Consider the following 8356-nt stretch of genomic DNA (forward strand, 5'->3'; position numbering starts at 1 on the left):
TTAGAAAAAGTTAAATGATTATCTGTGGGTAACAGAATTGAGGTGTTTCCTATTTTCTTCCATGTGTTTTCTATATGTCTTCCTTTTTGTTGCATCCACCTCAAACTTTCTTTTAAACCCTGATTAGTTTGGAGGAACTGTAAGTTTAAACAGTGGAAAGCAGTGGTTGTATCCTATCCTTGATCTATTCACTGATTCTTGGTTAAAATTGGCTATAACTCTTTTTCTCCATATCATATTTTCTTCATCTTCAAAATGATAATATTTTCCTGCTTTATGGAATTTCTTGAACATGGAAACTTTGATACAATACTGTTGAAAAACTTGTCAGTGTAAAGAAAGAAAGATCCATTCCTTTTCACTTACTATGGTTACTACCAACTTTAATAGTTGTAAAAACATTTCTTACTTGAATTGAGGACCTAATTACTAGGTTATTACAGTCTTGGTGCAGTAGGAGACTAACAAAATAAGAAAACTTAGCAGACAGCCCTCAATTTAGCTTACTATATTTTACTGCTTCCTTAACTCCTACTTCTCCTGAAAATAAATGAATAAATGATGAATTAATAGACAAATGAAAATAAATGAATAAATGATGAATTAATAGACAAACAAATGAAGTTTGAATCTGAGTGTGATCTATCTATGAAAGCTCTATATGTATGCTGGGATGAAGTACATATAAAAGTGCAACATTTGGAAGGTATCAGAGAGGAAAATATCTCTCCTAAACCAAGAAGGGAAATGGCATTCTGGGCACTATAATCTCTTCTGAGTTTTTATCAAAGAAGATAATCTTTATATTAGGATTATAATTAAGTCAGTGGATTTTTCAAATGACTTGCTATGCACTGAAAACTAAAAGGAAATGAATTGCTTAAATATGGTTTACTTTAATAAACAAATATCAAATTAAAGATTTTTCTGTATAAATTCCATCTTAGAGGAGTCTAACAGGGCCTACTTTTTGATAGTAATGATTGCTAAATGAATTTCCAAGAGCCCTAGTGATACTTTGGATAAAATTGAACTCTACAGCATTTGGTATGCATCTCTCTCATCTCAAAGACTGGATATCCTGGGGTCATTTGTATGATTTAGAAATTCTCAATCCCTGGAACATAAACAGGTAATAATATAATAGTTGCATTATTTAGCTTCCACGTTAGTGTGTGTTCCATGCCCCATCTGACCTTATTACAAATTCTCCAATTTGCTATAAAATATTGGTGTCTCAAGACCATTGTAGCAATATCCTGTAATAGATGCTCTTATTAATATCCAACATAAGTGTATACTTGTTTTAAAAAATAAAATGTAGATATTATATTTGATTTGACCCACTTTTCTCCAGAAATTTCTCTTTATTATTTTTTTAAAGTTACTGTCACTCAGACTCATAGTTTGAGTAAAATTAATTAGTGACCCGGCTCCTCACTCCTCTCACTCTTCCTCCTTCATCAGCCACACTGACCTTCTTGATGTCCTGAAATGCCCCAAACCCGCTCTCACTGAAAGGTTTTTTATTTGCTCTTTCCTGTCCCATGAATGCTCTTCTCAGATATATTCATGACCTACTACTCCTGCCTCAGATTATCTCATTTGGGAGGACTTATTTGACAGCCTTATATGAAATTTCCAGTGCCCTCCCACACTCCCTGATCCCTTTACACTGCTTTATTGTTCTCCACAGCACTTATCACCATTCAATATATATGTGCTTTGTTTATTTATTTTTGCCCATTTTCCCACAAAAATTTAAGCTCCCTGAAAGTAGAGACTTTAGTGTGTTCACTTCTTTATCCCTATTGCCTACCATGAGATAAGGGCCCCATAAATAATTGTCGTATCAATGAATGGAATTGATGATTACCTTTATTTATTTATTTATTTTACTTTAAAGTCAATAAATATTTTAGAAGTAGCTTAAAGTTAAAGAAAACAATCAACATCTTCTACTACAGTATCTCAAAGTAAAATTAACATTACATTGTTTTAGGGGTAACCAATTTCAACAGAATTACAGGTAAGGTAATGCTGAGAAAAACTGATAAATTGAAGTTAGCTGTAGGAACTTTGGTCTTCCCTCTCAAGAGATCTGAAGAACCTTGATGGCAAGACTCTCCATGGCAGCCATGATAGCAGCAACACACAAATCCATTCTTCATGTCCTTTATTATCTTCCTTTTATTGGATGGAGAAACGACGAATCTAAAGGTCTTATTTAGGACATATTTCTTACTGCTGCTTTCAGGCATATGCAGATAGGAGGAGGATTCAGGTGTTTTTCAAACACATCTTCCATTATTGTTACATAAACTTTGACTGCAGAATTTGGCTGCAGATGTTACATTAACAGCATAATGCCCAATGACCCTTGAACAGGTTTTTACACAGCCAAGCAGTTTTCCTATCGGAAAAATAGAGATCTACTTAGATCACCCTCAAATTTTGATTCCATTATCTAAGTGGTATTAATGTCTTAGATTTTTTATTTGGCAAGGCTGAGGAGGAAGAGCATTTCAAGTGAATTAATCATGAGAGACTGAGCCCTTATAAAGTCACATGTTCCATACCCCTCTCCTCCATACCTGAGACCTAAGCTCGGGGTGGTGGTGGGGGAGGGTTGAAATTTTAACTTGAATAATAACCAACACCTACTTGGCATATACTGTGCACCAGGTACTGTTTCAAGTTCTTTACATGTATTAATAATGAAATTCTCGTAATAGCTTTATGAGATGTACTATAATTCTCCCCATTGTACAGATAAAGAAATTGTAGAGTCAATGACTTGCTCAAGGTCACCTGGCTAATGGTCACATGGCTAATAGCATTGGAACCCAAGTAGTTCAACTCCAGGCCTCCTGCTCTCAACTCCATCTTGCTGATTTGTGCCATTCCGAGTGAGAAAGAGAAGGAAGCTGAATGTTTTCATACCTGAAAATGGGACTGTTTGTTAATACCTAGAAGTAAGGAAAAAATGTGGTCTCAGAACTTTTCACTTAGGCAGTGAGCCAGTCAACCAAAAGCACATGTTCAAAGTCAGTTGTGGGAAAATAATAGAGCTGTATTGTATATGCACAACTATCAAGAGCAGATTGTTAATAAGCCTTTATATACATATATTTTTTTCTTTCCATGAGCATTTCTATCATAGGTAATCAGAAAATCAAGAATCATTTTTAGAGGATCCATCCTCTTTAGTGTGCATGAAAACTTTTTTTTCAGATTTAGCATTTTTGGCATATGTATGCCAAAATTATACACACACACACACACATAAAATAATTGAACAACAGGGTGTTAGGGGTGCTGACCACCTATGCAGTCAAAATCTGAGTACAACTTAAGCTGGCCCCCTGCAAACATGGATTTCCAACTGCAAATAGAATATATAGCGAATCACTTGATCTCTTAAAATCCCTGCCCAGTAGATTTCAGTGGTTTATTTTTTAGATGGAGAAACTGAGGCCCAGAGAGATTAATTAACTTGCCCAAGATTGCACTCCTAGAATGTAAACATTGAATTCTCACTTAGAGCTGTCTCATTGGAAAGCTTATACTCTTTGTACCCTACTGCTAACCAGGGGGGCTGTGCAGAGGAGGGCTCAGTGTTAGTCCCTGTACTATTTAAACTTTGTTAAAGTCAGGTGAGCAGATAAATGGCAAACATTTGTCTCTGATGTGAGAAATTAAAATAAAGAGCAATATCTAGAATATATGCAAGATGTTGACAGAAAAATCACTGCTTACCTTTGAATCAGAATACTCATGTCCTCCCCACAGTATTATTCCTGTCACCCCCAGTGCAGCACTCTCACCAATTGTATGTACTAAGTCCTCCTAGAAAAAGAAGTACCACAAGTAGTTTCTGCCAAACCACATTTAGTCATTGACAATTCAATAAGACTCAAACTGTCAACTGTGGCAAAAGGACACAATGATAAGGTTATCTTTGTTTCTAAAACAGAACTATAGAGCAGAATTGGAAAAGGTAATTCAGCTTTAAATACTTACATTTGTTTGATAAATATTTATGATATTCCAGGCACTATTTGAAACATATAAAACTGAGATTGATTCTAGTTGCTGTCCTTGAGGGAGTTCTTTACAGTGACGGCTGAGACAGACATATAAACAAGTCATTACAAGTATAATGATTTAAGGTCTATATTAGCACCCACAAGACATATATACACTTGAGGAAGTGTTTGATACTACATGGAAGAGTCTTCCTTGAATAAATTTCAGATAGGTCTTCCTTGAATAAATTTCAGAAGGCTTTCTTGAATAAATTTCAGATAAGTCTTAGGAAATGAGTATAAATTCATCAGACTAGGGAGAGCAAAGTTTTATGTCCAGTGGGAAGAATAAGGGCAGAGGCTCATGTGTAGGAAAACGTATGGTCCATCCGGAGAACTACTGGTAACTCTTGTAGTAAAAACAGGGGACTTGGGGAGAAGTAAAAGTATCTGAATTTTTGTATATAAGCAAGATCTAAATATAAAAAAGTCATTTATGCTATTTTAAAGTATTTGGACTTAATTACAAACATGTTTTAGTATGAGAAAGCCACACTTTGATGGATATTTTTGGCTGTCACGTAAAACACGTATTGAAGGGGAAAGTCAAGGTGATAGGCAGGGACAACAATTAAGAGATGATGGAGAAACTGTGCAGTAAGAAGTGATGAGGGCCTTAAGAAAGGCAATGTCAGTTCTTGTAAAGCAGAGGGGACAGATTGAAGAGTTATTTGGAAATTAAGATAGGCAAGTCTTAGTTACCGATTGAATAAAGGAAAGAGAAGGGGGCATCCAAGTGATTCGCCGATTGGATGACTAAGCAGGTTACAACTCACCAAGATGAGAAACTGAGTGGGTTACTTTCACGAGTATAGACCAAGAGCAAAGAAGGAGGAAATTGAGAGAGACGAAGGATAGAGGGAATGACTGACAGAGCAATCTGCATTCTGTCCTTCTCTGCGAGGTATGGAGAGTCGGCAGAAGTGGAGTGTTCGAAGACTAGACAGAAAATGGCCATGCTACAGCAAAGCTTCCCTGCATTATAGGAAATCTCCAGTAATATTACAGGAAATTTGTCTAAGTTATATAATAAGAAAGGAAATCATTATTCTATTGCACTAATTTCACATTCCTTAAACATAAATCAAGTCTCTTATTTAAACTGAGACACTTCTAGAGAAAATATCAAGCAGAGTTGGTTTTAAATGATTTCATTGAAAAGTTATGTTATTTAGACAATAAGTGAGACATATCTATAGTGTTCGTTAATATGGGCCACATGGAAGACAATAGGAAAGTATTAAAATTCTTTAATATAGTAATACTTAAATTATCCTATAGTTTTTGATAAGTAGGGTATTGATTTCTAAAGTAGAGCTCAGAGGTGATACTTAGACATAATTTACTTTAAAAGTCTTATAGTATAAAAATGGGAAGGTTATGAATAATAATTTCATTAAAATGTTCCTCATCTCATTCTCTCATTTTCTATCAAGACAAACTATCTGACTGCATGGATTAATATTATTTTTTATTATATTATTAATAACATATCATGTCTGACACATTGCAGGCATTTATTGAATAATTTTTGAATTAATAAATATAACCTAGTCTTTTCTTCAAAAAGATTTGAAAAAGTGATATGATTTGGGAGAGCTGTTTTTTGAGAAATAACATAACAAGAAGACTTCGGTAAGTATGACTGATTGTTTCAAATACCCAATTTTTGAAAAAAGAATTCGACTTATTTTATGATACACCAAAAGGCAGAGTTATCCAGAGGTAGAGTAGACTCAACATACTCAAAAACTTTCTAGGAATTAATATTGTCTCTAAATGGTAGTTCTTCTGGAATAGAAGTGCCCCATCAAAAAGTACTAAGGCAGAAGTCAGGTAAGAAAGAATTCACATTTGGGTGAGGAGTAAATTTGATACCTGTAAGATCCTCCCAACTTTTTGTCATGATGCTATGATTGTTTTCCTCCAAAACTGACTGAATCAAAATCTCATTTTGAATAATACTGAGGAATTCTGCAATGACAGAAATGTCAAGTCAAATCAACAATGTTTGGATCAATATATTTTATTCTGAAAATTTTAAGGAAGAATCGATACTGCTTTTAAATGCCCATATCTCAAAGCAAGTGATCTAAAGGGTGAGCTGTGTATTGTTCATCCAGCTGCCTTACTTCTGTGTTGAGTACTGGAATAATAGAACTGTGTGCTTGCAGAGATGGCTAGAGATTTAAAGGGTTTTCTTTTCTAGCCACCCATCCAATGATTGACTCACTATAACAATGTCCTATCTAAATGACAATCTAACAAAAGCCGAACACTTCCAAGTGTCTGCAAACTCATTATCTTCCAAACAAGCATATACCCAGCACATCTTTGTGCTTCCTTCCTGTGTTAAGTCTAAGGACAATATGTTAGTATAAATCACTTTTAGTGCCTTGACACTAACCACTAGATCACATTGTATGTAAACTCCTAAAGATAAAATCTACAAAATCTATGTTCTTTTTGAATTAAGTTAATCAAAACATAATTAAATTATAAAAACAATCAATTAAAACATAAAAATACAATATAACAAAAATATTGCTGGTTAATAATTTACTCAATCTCTATTTTGAATGTTTTTGATTTGGAAAATTGCTGCTACTCTTTTATATTAGCCTGCCGATTCTGAAAGTTCTCCCTATTTAAACTTAGTCTGTTTGTTGCATGATTTAACTCATTTAACAACTGTTCTGCAAGAAAACCCTGTAAATGCAAACCTTGTAAGAATCATCTAAAAACTCTAAATAATTGGCTTGACATTTGAAAAAATACATACCTTTAATGATAGAATAGCATTAAAGAAAAGTAAGCATCCTAAAACATTTTTTTCAAAAACTTTATATAGTCATTTTACTAAATTTATATTTTTATGTAAATAACTATACCCTTTCTTACCTGTGACAAAGTTTCAATACTATGCAAAAACTGGCAAAACATAGTCATGTCTAGTCCTTTTAGCAATTCTCATGGCTTCTCTAACTCAATAATGAACAAATTTCAAAGCATTCAAACTTGACTTCAATATTTTTCCCAAATATATTGAAATATAAAGTGCGCTTTTTTCCCACTGCCACTGCAGTTGGTCATTGTGGAAAATCTCATCGTTAGGACAATTACCTGTATAGGTATGTAGGTTTATCCTATAATCATAATTGTCGCCGTCTGGATAGAGATAAAAGCCCCATAAACATTTTGGTCTCATTTCTAAAGCCAATGTGAGAGCAGTGTTCACAAACTCCTTCCAGCATTTTCAAACTCCTGTTAGGCAACTGTTTTCACTTTCATTTCTAACCAGTCAGGATGGTGATTTCTAGTGAAGGCTAAGTAGTAGTTTTTATAAATTATTCTATTGCCCAAATTTCTGGGGTTTTCAGCTTTCCCAGACAATGACAGCAAGACCTCCTGATCTCCAAGAAGGGGCAACTGTTGCAATGTCATTAGTCGTTTTCCTAATGTGTTAGAAAGGCTCATGTTCTGTGGGATCCCTCCATTAAAGGATGTTCCATTTTGAGAGAAATAAGGATAATATCCTAACTCATTTGGATAAAATATGGTAATTGTTGATCCACTCTGAGTCTCTAAAGGATTTGATATAATATTAAATAATTGAAGACTCAGATCCGCATTGAAGAAGTGTTGGCACTGCATTATTGGGGATGCCCAGAAAATGTTGAAAGGTTGGTTCTTGACCACCTGGGGTACCGTTGGTTTGAGGGCTGAAGGACTAAACATGACTAAGTGCAGCAGCACTTCTAAACACACCACCCTGGATGACACATGCCTGCAGTTTTCACTGTTACAGCAGTCTCCTTACAAATAAAGGGAGGAAAAAAACATTAGACATGATAGAATCAAATGTCCTGTTAGTTTTATAGTGCACACCTAATAGTAAATCAAGTAAACTCATGGTAGTGTTTAAGCTGCTCTTTAAGTGGTAAACCCATTTTTAAAAGATTCGTGAGATTTATGGATATCTAGGCCTAACTTATAGTTTCAGCTGAATGAGGGAAGAAAACAAAACTTTTTAAAAACACTGAAAATGTAAAAAAAAAAAAATACAGTAAATAAAAACCAAAGTAAAATTTTTACATACATTCTCAGCTATGCAAACACTATATGCTAGCTGTTCTGACTTTAATTTTCTGTAATTTTGATTACATTGACCTAAACCATTCTGTACTGACAAATCCTTGGCTGTAAGGGGAACTAGAGAAGAAAATATAAATTGACTGTCATATCTCCTTATCGAATACTAGAAAAGT

The sequence above is a fragment of the Rousettus aegyptiacus genome, unplaced genomic scaffold (assembly GCF_014176215.1).
Source record: "Rousettus aegyptiacus isolate mRouAeg1 unplaced genomic scaffold, mRouAeg1.p scaffold_m13_p_13, whole genome shotgun sequence".
NCBI lineage: Eukaryota > Metazoa > Chordata > Mammalia > Chiroptera > Pteropodidae > Rousettus > Rousettus aegyptiacus.